A 13,143-nucleotide genomic window follows, 5' to 3' on the forward strand; every position below is an offset into this window, starting at 1 on the left:
GTCTATTGAAATGGTCCGTCACTTTGCTCTTACAAAACTTTTGAAAATAATGCAGATTCCCCACTTTCAATGGGATTATATCGAAACAAGAATTTTTAGAACTTACGCCAATTTTCTCAGCAACACCAGTATCTAGAATCATAGATTTCGGCCAATATTTTGATAACGTAACAGTAAATCTGCTGGAGCAGTATTATTGTCGTGTGAGGAAGTGCTCATCTGCCACGTAAGCGCTCATCTAACAGCTATTATCGAGACTTGACTAGGTACCTGATGTAAGAAAATTACAAATAGTGAACATTGCAATTTTCAGCACTAAAATTGCTTCAGTAAGAAAAAAAATATTCCTGGTCACACGGACAGTAAAAAGATTACGATAGCTTTTACGTTTATTGGGAAGTGCGTGCATAAGTGTCGCCTAAAATACATCGCGGGTCTTTACCCATTCCCGTATGTTTACCCCTAGTTACTGTACTGATAAGAAATTTTTTACTGGGGCTGATGTTTTTCAACACGTAGACGTCATGTTTTTTTGCTGATTATTCACCGAAGCTCATATGACTGACAGAGTTGCTGAAGCCGGAAGGAGGTTTACCTTTCAAGAAAGTCTAGAAAATCAAACGATTATAATTGAAACTATGTTTTTACTACATGTGTAGGACCGCTATTAGAGCATGCCTGTTTATTGTGGCATGTTTCTAAAGATATTATGAAGACTTCGATGAAAGCCATTCAAACCAGTGTGGCCAGGTAAGTCTTGGGCAGGTAGCGTTGATTGATGATTGATATGTGGGGTTTAACGTCCCAAAACCACCATATGATTATGAGAGGCGCCGTAGTGAAGGGCTCCGGAAATTTCGACCACCTGGGGTTTTTTAACGTGCACCCAAATCTAAGCACGCGGGCCTACAACGTTTCCGCCTCTATCGGAAATGCAGCCGCCGCTGCCGGGATTCGATCCTGCGACCTGCGTGTCAGCAGCTGAGTAACTTAGCCACTAGACCCCCGCGGCGGGGCAGGGGCAGGTACCGTGGAATGGACAGTATCATAGTGATAAACCTAGAATTGAATTGGTGGTGATTGTCTCAGCTTCGAGGAAAGTTATGTGTTAAGTGGTGTTGTTATGTATAACAACAAGGTAGGCATGAAAATGAAGCGTACATGAATGCACCTTTTTATGTTTCAAAATTAAGCGACCATAAACACTAAATTACAAATACCGGGCTAAGATGTCCAAACTCAGATGTTCAGTTTTATAAATTGTAGTTGATTGAAAGAAACCCATTGCCGAAAAATTGTTGAAAATAATGAATTAAAATTGACGCTATAGCCCTCTCTGCTGTAACTCCCGAGGGCAATGTGGGTTCATTGTTTAATAAATAATGAGCAATATCATGAAGTCAAATCGATTTTTCTATGAAGTTCAGATCAATATTGGTCACTTTGTATAGACTCATTTATTCCGACTGCACCATTTACATGTTAAAAAAGAAGCTATTTTTAAAATATCACCACTTGAAATATCACCAGCACATTGCGTGTGCCTGCACTGCTAGGACCATAACACATCTACCTCTGCACAGCTATCCCATCGGCAATACATTACAGTCATTCTGCAACAAAACATGGCCTTCTGGCATCTTTTCGCTGCTCTCGAATTTCACTTAGAGCTATGTAGGAGTGTGGACAGTCACGTGAGCTACTAACCATCGTGCAAATAAACCTGCTCATATAAAGATACTAGTGTGGCTGACAACTAGAATTTTTAAGTGGTGGCACAAGGGGAACATGGCCAGATGCTGTTGGAGTGGTCGGAACTAGGACGGCTTTGACAAGTATTTTACACGCACAAAGTGTATATTGTTTGCTGTATTTGAGATAAGAACTATTTTACAAATAACTCTTCACCTTGAAGAAGTTGGGATTGGGTATCATTGAATCGAAATCCGCATTGCATTGAACCTGTATGTCTGAAACTTGCGCTGATATGAAAACCGTATATATGTACACCGTGTCATGCCGTCTCAACATGAGCAGCGATATCATAAGAAAACTTAGCTCTATGAGCTATAGGGAGAAAAATGTGCAATAAGCCCATTGACTGGAAGCCTGATGAATATCCTATGTAGCAGTTTCACGCCATTGATCAGATAAACGTTAGCTTATTTCGACACGTTTGTAAACAATACAAAATGTCCCTAAATTAAAAAGATTCGGAATTTGAAAGAGTTTATCAAATTTCCCCGAAAAGTCCAGATAAGCAATTTTGTATTCACAGAAACCGTTCGCTGAACGTCGCATGTGTTTAATCTCCATTAGGTGCTTGATAGCATGTATTGCCTTCATCTTCATCATCATCATCAGCCTGACTATGCCTACTACAGGGCAAAGGCCTCTCCCAGGATCCGTCAATCAACCCGGTAATGTGCTTTCTGCTGCCACATTATAGCTGCAAACGCTTTAATCTCATGGCCCACCTAACTTCCTGTTTTAGCTTAGTGCATTTGCCTTCTCGTAAATACAGTCAGTAACCCTGAATTACCCGTGATTATTCTGCCTACGTGCTACGTTCCCGGTTCAAGCTTAATTTTTCTTCTTCATTTACAATGTGGTATGCCTAACCCCGGCTTGTTCTCTGACGCACTCTGCTCTCTTCTTGTCTCTTTAGGTTATAACTATTATTTTACTTTGCAACGCTCGCTGGGTCGTTCTCAATTTAAGCTGATTTTCTTTTTTAAGAATCCATGTTTCTGATCCGTAGGAAAGTATTCGCAAGATGCAGCTGTTATATACGTTCCTCTTGAAGGTTAGTGGCAAATTACCATTCATGATTTCAGGATGCTTGCCTAATAAGATACACCCCATCCTTAATCTTCTAGCTATGTCACTCTCATAGTTCGGCTTTACGGTTGCTTCCTCGCCCAAGTAAACTTGTTCCTTTACTACCTACAGTGTCTCCACCTATCGCAAAGTGCTGCTTTCTGCCGGGGCTGTTGAACATTACTTTTTGTACATAATAATATTTAGACCTACTCTGATAATTTCCCTGTCGATTTCAGTAATCATAAATTGTAATTCAAATCTCTACTTTCTCATCAAAGCAATGTAATCTGCAAATCGCAAGTTACTAAAATACTCTCCATTAGCTCTCATTCCCAACTCTTTCAATTTTTGGGCCTTGAATACCTCCTGTAAACACGCTGTGAGTATCATTGTGGAGATTGTTTCTCCTTGCATCACACCCTTCTTTATTTAGATTTGGTCGCGTTCTTTATGAATAACAATGGTAGCCGTGAATCCACATCAAATTTCTTCCAATATGTTTAGGTAGGGTTTGTCGATGCTCTCATTTCGTAGTGCCTGCGATACTGTTGATGTCTCGAATGAGTCAAACGCCTTCTCATATTCTATGAATGGTATGCATAGGGCTCGCTTGCAATCCCAACATTCCTCTATTACGTGAGTGATAGTACAAATGCGGTTTATTGTTGAGAAGCCCAAACAAAATTCGTCTTCGCCTTTTCGTTCATTCAACTCTAATGCACCCTAATCCTATAAGCCAGTAATTTCCGTAATGGTTTTTAAGAAGAAGGAAAGTAAGCTGATCGGCTTGTAATTTTGAAGTCCTTAAAATCTCCGTTCTTATGGATTAAGAGAATATTGGCATTCTCTCAAGATTCTTGTACCCTTCTTGTCAAAAGAACCTCGGTATATAAAGTGGCTAGTTTTTTAACACAATTTATCCGCTGTCTTTCAGGAAGTCCGTTCCTACCTTACCCTCAACAAGATGAGAGGCAAAACTAGTGGTCTCGCCTGGAGTGTTATCAACATATCCATAACCGTTAATAATAATAATAATAATAATAATAATAATAATAATAATAATAATAATAATAATAATAATAATAATAATATATTTTCTAAGTGATGAAATATTATTATTATACGGGCTTTTGAGCAGCATTACGAGAATGAGACACGCTGTAGTCGAGTTCCCCGGAAAGGTTGACCATCTGGTGCTCTTCAACGTCAAGTGACATTGCAGATTATATGAGCCTCCGCCATTTTGCCTCCGTCAGAATGCGACCACCTTGGCCGGGATCAAATCTACGACATTTGGTCGAGCATCCGAGTACCAAAGCTTCTGCGCTAACGAGGCCGATAATATTTATTATTAAAAGACACATTTATGGGCCACTATGCGCCAAGACCATACATTATCCAAATTCTATTTTTTACGTATTTCTCCCCGAAAGGTGCACACAGCACTAGATATGCTGAGTGCTTCCTACATCACTGTTAAATTGGCCAATGAGCAAGGAAGTTCGTTTTTTACCTAATATCTGGAAGATGGAAAAGTGTACGTAAACCATTATTATTACGGCAACATTATTGAAAACACTCCACATAGAATAATCCAGAACAAAATTTAAGCATTTGGTAAACACGTGCCGCGCTGTTCACCACTTGTACGGCAGCCCCAATGAAGCCCACATAAACTACTTTTTGATCCACTTTCACACACCGCAATCAAGCACTCATACTAAACCATTATCACTACTGTTGCGAGGTGAAGAAAATAAACACACTCTGTGAACACGAGACTACTGATAATAGAACTTAAGACCGTCATGAACCTTCATCACTCTACTACACTCTGACACAATATGGAGAAACTCTTATGTGACACCTTCTCTAAACTCACAGACATTAAGAATTCAATGCCGCACCTCAATCACTCTCCTCCCGTGGTCAAATTGTGCGTCGGCGAAACTAATTGAAACAATGACATCCATTCCAAAGTCAAGAGAGCCGCGCACCATCATCTCAACCGGATCGACACTTCGAAATCTTGTCTTGTTCTTAAAGTCCAGGTTTATCGCATTCATCCATTTCACCAGCTCGTAGGTCTGCAATAGATATGCGTAAATACAGTGTGAAATATCGGATGTTACTGCAATTATCAGTATAAAACTATATTACAATGTATTAGAAGGTTTAATACAATTGAATGAGTACTAAAAAAAAGTTAACGCAGCAGCGCACTTGTGGTACCAAGCCTGAAGTTAGTGTAGCCTTCCTGCGTAGTCTTCGTGTTTTCTTTTCTACTTTATTTTTTCTTTTCTCAAGTCTTTTTTAGCTTCTCCAGTATCTCTGTCTCTTTTCGCACTCTCTGGATCCTTCTTGGCAATAAAATTTCAGTTGAAGTCAGTTCTTGCCCAGTGTTTTTACTGTCTATAGAGGGTTTTTTTTTCACGTGGTAAACATCACGGAGCGTTCGCCCAATGAAGGTACAGTATAATACTCAGGGTTCAATCAGGAATCGATACCATGAATTACGCACGACTAACAAGTACTCTACAAACGTACCACGCCTGGTTTTGGGATTGCTTTCGTGAAAGACCAAGTGCAGCAATAGTGTTTGTTAAACGTGCATTGTAGTTACAGTGTTTTTAGAAACATTACGTCTGTACCCTAATAACACTGTCATCACATGATATCGATATTGTAGTCAAGCGCTGTCCACAGAAGTTAGCGTGCCCTGTTCAGGCCTACATACTCAGAATCACAAGCACTACCTATCATAGCCTAAAAGAATGCATTGCTGGGCTAGGCAGCTTATAATCTTGAAGCTTGGTAGCAAACTTGACGAGGACAGTAAATCACACAGAAACACAGGACAGGGCGCTAAAAATCTTCATAAGGAAAAAAAGCACCTGCGACCCTACGTCACATGCACTGTGGGCGTTGTGTACCAAATCCCGCTCACTTGCTGAAAAGTTTGTTTTGGACAGACCAGTCGTTGTGTCAAGGATCGAGCACTAGGACACGAGCAATCCGTTGAAAATAAATAGACGTTTCATGTGACTTTAAATTGCAAAAACTCTGCATGTGAGCCAGTGCTGTCTAGCATTTGAATTCTGGGCAGAAGTGGGCATGCGCTGGCGAGGAAACTAATGAACGCTCATGACATCAAAGAGAAAGAAGGCAATTGTTTTGTTGACACTTCAATTGTTTTGCGCACTAAGAAAAAAACTGTTCTTGGAAACTTTGTTACGATAACGAGTATATGTTGCTCTGCCGATTCTGATTGGTGTTATAGATTGTGATACGTAATGCTCCCATCTGCGCAACTTGGCTGCGTATATATTTAGGGAAACTTCTGATTAAAGCTTGGTTGCGAGTAACGCTCTCCTTTTATTTTTACTTCTTTTTCCTTCTCTTCGAATTTGCGCTGCCAAGCGTTAAACTACCTATCAGCTTACCGGTTCTGATGTTGGTAAAACCCATGTTGGCTTTTAACGCCATTATGCAACTGCAACGAATTGGGCATACAAAACGCACGTGACAGTTCAAATGATGTCAGTGCGTCCAGCTTTTGTACAGTCGACGACAAAAGCTTGCGGACCGTGCAAGCGCGCGCCAGACCGCTTGTCCGTGCCGCTTAGCGGTGCACCATCTACTGTCAAATGCAGGGCCACGCTGGTAACAGAAAGTTCTGTTTGTTATTCATTGAAATCTGAATTTTAAGGCCACACAGAACATCTTAAGTTCATTGCTTTTGCGCAAAGCGGTTATCTGCAGCTTCAGCATAACACTTTTACATTTATAGCAGAGTAAAGGCTATGACGGCGTGCTTCTATTACAGCGGCGTTAGCTGTATATTACTTTTTGAGGATGGTTGGCAAGCCTCTGCCAAGTATTTCCCCTTGTGTGGTCCAGTAAAGTTATCGTTGGGGATTTCAAAGATGGATTATGAGAAGTTAACGGCCATGGCCAAAGGCTTGGGCATGAAAAAAAGGAGACGATAGAGTGTTTTAAGAACACTCAGCAACAACAGCAAAGAGAGCGTGAGCGAGCGCGCGAAAGGCGTGAACAAGCACTCATGGAGAAGAAAATAAAAAAATCATTTCTAGAGTTGTAGCTGGGTTGACACAAATGATTGAGGAATCGCGAGCTGATGCAAGTGTGCTTAGTGCATCCTCTTCGGCGTCGGCGAGCTTGCATACTCCCAGACAAAAACAGATTTCACTTCGTAAGTTCATGGCTCCTTTTGCTGAGCGAAGGAACGATCTCGATCCTTACCTGCATCATTTTGAGTGGGTCGGGATCGGACCAGGCTGCGAAAAGAACAAGTGGGCCTTCAGTCTTTGTCTCATACGAGAGGCATTGAGCGTATTCGGACGCATACCAGCAGAAGTATCATTGAACCGTAAACTGGTAAAGAAAACTTTAATACAAAGATTGCGGCTAACAGCTGAAGCTTTTCGTGAGAAATTCCGAACGTTCAAGCCCGAGAATTCTGAGAGAGAAAAACAGTTTGTTAGCCGATTATCCGACTACTTTGACAGATGAATGGAGCGATCGCACTCGAAAAACCTAGGAAAGCAGCTCGACAAGGTGGTGGGAGAGCAATTCCTCAACTGTTGCAGTAGAAAGTTGGCCATATTATTGAAGGACAGAAAAGTGGGCATGATAGAGGAAATGGCAAGGCAGGCCGATAAATTCATGGAGGCTCAAGGGTTAAGGAATCTTGAGAAAGGGAGAAGCGACAACTCTGAGAACGGAAAGCAAATGAATGTGGCACTAAGGAATAAGGCAAAGCACCACAGTGATGTTGCTTGTCTAACAGATTGCTGAAGAATCAGCAGTAGATGAAAACAGCTGCGGTTTGCGAACTACGCGAAAAAAGAAGGATAAGACTTGTGAATGTAGGTAGCGATCAGATGAAGAGAGCACATATGCAATAAGGACAGAAGGAAAGCCAGAGATGGTCAGCATAGTGTTGAGTCCAGAAACAGGCATACGTTGTGAAATGCCAGTAGTGGAAGAAAAAGTGAATGGTGAGTGAGTGTCGATGTTGAGAGAGTTCGGAGCCGATACTGCAATAGTCAATAAAAGCCTAGTTAATTGATTGATTTGTGGGGTTTAACGTCCCAAAACCACCGTTTGATTATGAGACGCCGTAGTGGAGGGCTCCGGAAATTTTGACCACCTGGGGTTCTTTAAAGTGCACCCAAATCTGAGCACACGGGCCTACAACATTTCCGCCTCCATCGGAAATGCAGCCGCCACAGCCGGGATTTGATCCCGCGACCTGCGGGTCAGCAGCCGAGTACCTTAGCCACTAGGCCACCGTGGCGGGGCAAGTCTAGTTAACTAGAGATACTTAAAAGGAAAACATGGAACTGTGATGTTTGTACATGGATCTAATAGGAGGCTGCCAGAGGCCAGAATAATGTTAGTAAATAGGGACAGGAGTAAGAAGTGTTGATGACCCAGTGCGAAAAGATTCTAGTGCCACGAGAGTACAACAGGATACAAAAGAAAAAAAAAGCAAAGCCAAAGAATAGTCCAGGTAACTTGGAGGATAAGGAGAATAAGGGAAGTGCAAGGCACACAAAAGAAAATATGCCAATATTTGACCGTTGAGGTGTATTCTCAGAGGAGCTTGCAAAAGAATAGAGAAGGGATACAACCCCAAAATACGCATTAAACAGAATTGCAGGCAAGCCAAGGAGACAAGGATTCAGATATGAAGTATTCTATGAATCAATTAGGGTGTTTGTATTCAGGAAGTTTTGGAAAAATAGGTATCTGATTACACAAGTGATGGTGTCAACACGATATAGGCAAATTATTTAGAAGAATCCTATGGCAAAGGGTATAGAGATTCAAAGAGCCTAAGCAGAGAACAAACTGAAGAGGCATTCTGACCTGGAGTGCACAAAGACGCAAATCCCTTGGTAAAAAGATATTGTGGAAAACTTTGTCTGTGATGATTGATATGTGGGGTTTAACGTCCCAAAACCATCATACGATTATCAAAGATGCTGTGGGGGAGGGCTCCGGAAATTTAGACCATCTGGAGTTCTTTAACCTGCGCCCTATTCTGAGCACATGGGTCTACAATATTTCGGTCTCTATTGTAAACGCAGCCGCTGCAGCCGGGATTCGATCCCGCGACCTGCCGGTCAGCAGCCAAGTACCTTAACCACTAGACCACCACGATGGCGCACCTTGTCTGTGAAGTGTGTGCATAACGTTGCGAAACAGTGTATAAAATTATGAACTAACGTTTGTTAGACATTGAAGCACGGCAAAAGCGAACGTGTATTTGTATAAAGTTGGTGCAATGTATTGGTTAATTGTATGATGTTGTGGTTGTGCGACAAGCGTGCAACAATGAAAAGTGACATACCAGCCTGTGCACGAGTTTGAGCAAGTGAGGTCCACAGCAAGAAAATAGAACTATGTATCCCGGAGAAGGAAAAGAGCAGTTTTTTATTACAGAAAAAAAATACTCTTTAAAAGAGAGGCCGTTGTGAGGAGTAAAAGAGGGGCGCGAGATACGTGCTGAACGATGAGGCGTGGCGACGGTGCACGAGGAGAAGAGAGTCACCCTAGTGCAAGCACACCAGCCACGAAGACACAAGAGATTGGTCGGAGAAAGGCTCGTGGCACGCGACCCGAGTCTAGAAGAAAATTTTCACAGAATGCGTTAGGACTGTGTAGTGGCAAAGCAGAAAGGTCGTGCGAAATCAGCGTCACTACCGCGATGGGAACAGCATGACCACCCGGAACTGAAAGACCTGAAAGTGACAGTGGACCTCGGAGGTTCTGAGTGGGGCTGCCCGGACTCTCCGCAACATTGCCCAGCAGTTCCTGGTCGACTTGCAGCTCACCCACTTCACGGAAGGACGGCCACTGTCCACACCTGTCAGCACACGGGATTTGTCATCAGGAGAGTCCATGATGAGACTAAGCCTAGCCTAGCAAGGGCGAGGAAGACAACAGAGTCCGGGACGCCGGTGAAGACGACAAGTGGCTCGTGCGGTGGGACTGACCGACGGCGGCAGTGAAATGTGGCAGCTAGGGCTAGTTGATTTCGCATGACGGTAGTTATCGCGCGAGAACAAAACGACGACACTGAGACAAGGAGGACACGAAGGACATGGGCGCTTTTTTTAACTTCCAACTGAGTTTATTGCGTAGAGCGCGAAAATATATAGAGGAGACAGTAACTAAGTGACAAGAACCATATAGCCCAAAGAGCAAAACATGAGTAAGACAAAGACAAAAACAAGAGCACAGAAAAGGCAAAGAAAAGTCTATAAGAAAACGAAACAGAAAGGTAAATATAATATACTTGTGCGTACCGAAACCTTCTAGGAACCTTAGTTCCTTTTCACGGAGGGCTTGCTAATGCAAGACACCGGTTCGGGTGCCATTTACGCGGCCTCGACAATGACTCGGGTGCGCTCATCTTTGTGCTTGTACAGCGTCGCTGTGTCCTTGAAAAGGGGCACACAGTTGCACTCAGTGCAGTGTTGAGCAAGAACACCATCTTTCCTGTTTCAAACATTATTGTGTTCTCTCAGTCGATCGTTGAGACACTTTCCCGTCGTTCCGACCTAGCAAGCACCGCATGAAGAGGGGGTCCTATAGACAACTTCCCGGGAGCATGCCGCATACCTGTTTCTATGTTGAACAGTGCATTCCATTGATGACTGCGTTTTCAGGGGGTTTGTAGATTTGGTGAGGCTGAGTAATTTGAACGGTACCGAGAACAGGACACGAACTCCAACTCGTTTTCTGATTTTCTTGAGCAATTGTGATATCTGGTGTTTGTATGGAATCACGGCTATCCTTTCACGCTCTGTATCCGTGCTGCTTGGATTCTGTCACTGCCTCTGCTCTGCCTTATTAGTCCGCAGGATAATCTCAGCAACGGAAGCGATAAACTCCTCGGGGAAACCCGAAGCCTTAAGCCGGGAAACTTGAGCTTTGAAGATCCCAGAGATATTGTGGGTGCATGACCTATTTACGGCATTCTCAAGACAGGTTCGTGCTACGCCTCGTTTAACTAACTTGCTGTGAGCGAAAGAAAAAGAAGGTAAAGGTATCTACGCACGTGGTTCATAACACCAACAGATGTGCTGTGAGCCAAAAACTGTCTTGAATTCCAAACGCTTAACCTGTCATTCTCGGGCATTTCATGTGTCTACACAAGAGGCTTTAAACAATCTTCAAACACACCTATCGGTTGAGTCACAATCGAGTGGAACATAGAAGGGTTACAATTTACAGGAACTATGAAATCATCCATGCATCTGAATACTTCGACGACATGCGAGCCTTCTAACCTTTTCTGTAGTTTTTTGCCCATTTTTGCCAATAGAAGATCACTGAGTAGAGGTGCTATGCGTGAGCCGATTTAAACACCCTTTTTCTGCAGATAAATGGAATCATTCCATTGAACGAAAGTAGAGGTAAAGTATAGCGAAACCTGGTCAAGAAAATCTCGCGCGCTGATGCCAGTTTTTGATTGGAAGTTCAATTCTCCGAAGATATCTATATTTTCTCCTATACACTCTAATACGTCATCGTGAGGCATGAAGTAGTATAGGTGATTTATGCTAATTGAAATACCGAAAAGTTTAGATTAATTTGACTGTTTGAAAAATTCTGTCAGCGCCTGCGAGTTTTTGATCAAAAATGGGTCAACAATCTTTAGACACTTTAGATGGGTCTGAATAAACAAGCCGAGTTGCTTTTGCCACGTACCACGTTCTGCCACAATGACACGGAAGGCCATGCCAACCTTATGTGTTTCGGCAGAAAAAAAACATGCTGAGCCCATTTTTGTCACTTTTGCTAATATGCTGTGCTAACTGTTTTAACTCTAGTTTACGACACATTTCCTTGGCTTGCGTTTTCACTTTATTTAGACGAATGTCGGTACAACATTTGAAAACAAAGCCGATAGCTGTGACCGCCTTTTCTAGTTGCAAGCAATTAGGAAGAACGGTGAAACCACCCTCCTTATCTGACAGCACAATACAAAGTTCATTGGCTCTCAGAAAATTGGTCGTCTTCCGCACCGGAAGGCTGTTGCTGGTAGGCTTACCCCGTAGGAGCACTTCGACGCCTTCTTAAATTCATCTGTCCGAATCCTCTGGTGAAGCGCTGCCAGCAACAGAGCGCACCATCTAAAGAAGATCGGGTGCGGACCTCTCTCGGTCGACCACGCTCGTGTCTTTCGTCTCCTTCTTGTCTCTGTGTCATCGTTTTGTTCTCGTGCTATAACTATCGTCATGCAGCGAAAAGTTTGAGGAGACAGCGAACAATGTAGGTGACTAACCTCGACACGGCATCAGAGAGAAGCCGACGTGAACCGTAAGGTCGTTCGAATGTGGTGACGCCATGTTGAGTTAGAAGCAGTGTCAAGGACTAAGGATGAATGTAGACTGGTTTGCAGACTTGTTCTGTTTAGGGATTTTTTGGTGTCAGTGATTGGTGGTTTCGTTTTCGCATTTGATTTTCAGTCTTTTATCTTTTGGGTTATCATGTGATTGTTGTTTGAGGCCACGCCCATCTCCTGACTCTCGCAATTCTATTCGATGCAGGCACTCCCGTGATAAGTTTGTGACATAAACTCTGCTGTTGTAACGAGTTCGAGACAGGAGTTTGTAGTGGTGGCTGCCGAAAAGCTCCCCACATTAGAAAGAAAAAAGAGTGGATTATATTCGTCCATGTTTAAAAATTTCCCGGGCTCTGATTAAGGGATGGATGCACCTTGGCGGCAGCACTGCTCTCACTCGCGGCTTTGAGAAGGGAACTGTCGAGAATAGGCTTCTAGACGCTCTCTGACATGGTCTGCGAACTTTTCGGTTCACTCTCCATATATTTCTTATTGTCGTTTTGTAACATTTTGCTCAATTATATTACACCACAGACACCTTTTATCGGAATGCTTCGCATTGACAATCATTTTCGTGAAACGTGGGATTGCCGCTTTTCTTGTGTGTGCTCTTTTTGCATATGCAAACTTGTTCTAAGTGTTTAGCTCCTAGCCGTTCTTAAAGTGACATTTCATGATCTTGCTATCACATCATTTACTTTGTCCTTGCCGTTAGATTGCAGTTGTATTTTCATATTTAGAAAAAGTCTCTCAGATGCAACCACACAAGTTTTGACCCGTACGCCTAATTGATGGCGTGTCACTACGTGTGCACCTTGCATGGCTTACTTTGGTTTAAAAATTGAAAACATGGGCTGCTTCGTATGAGCAATGCCAAGCGCTAGTAAAGGTTGGCGCATAAGTTACATTACATAACCGATTTTGTCGAAAGGTATTGA

Source organism: Rhipicephalus microplus, chromosome 3, assembly GCF_043290135.1.
Source record: "Rhipicephalus microplus isolate Deutch F79 chromosome 3, USDA_Rmic, whole genome shotgun sequence".
Lineage (NCBI taxonomy): Eukaryota > Metazoa > Arthropoda > Arachnida > Ixodida > Ixodidae > Rhipicephalus > Rhipicephalus microplus.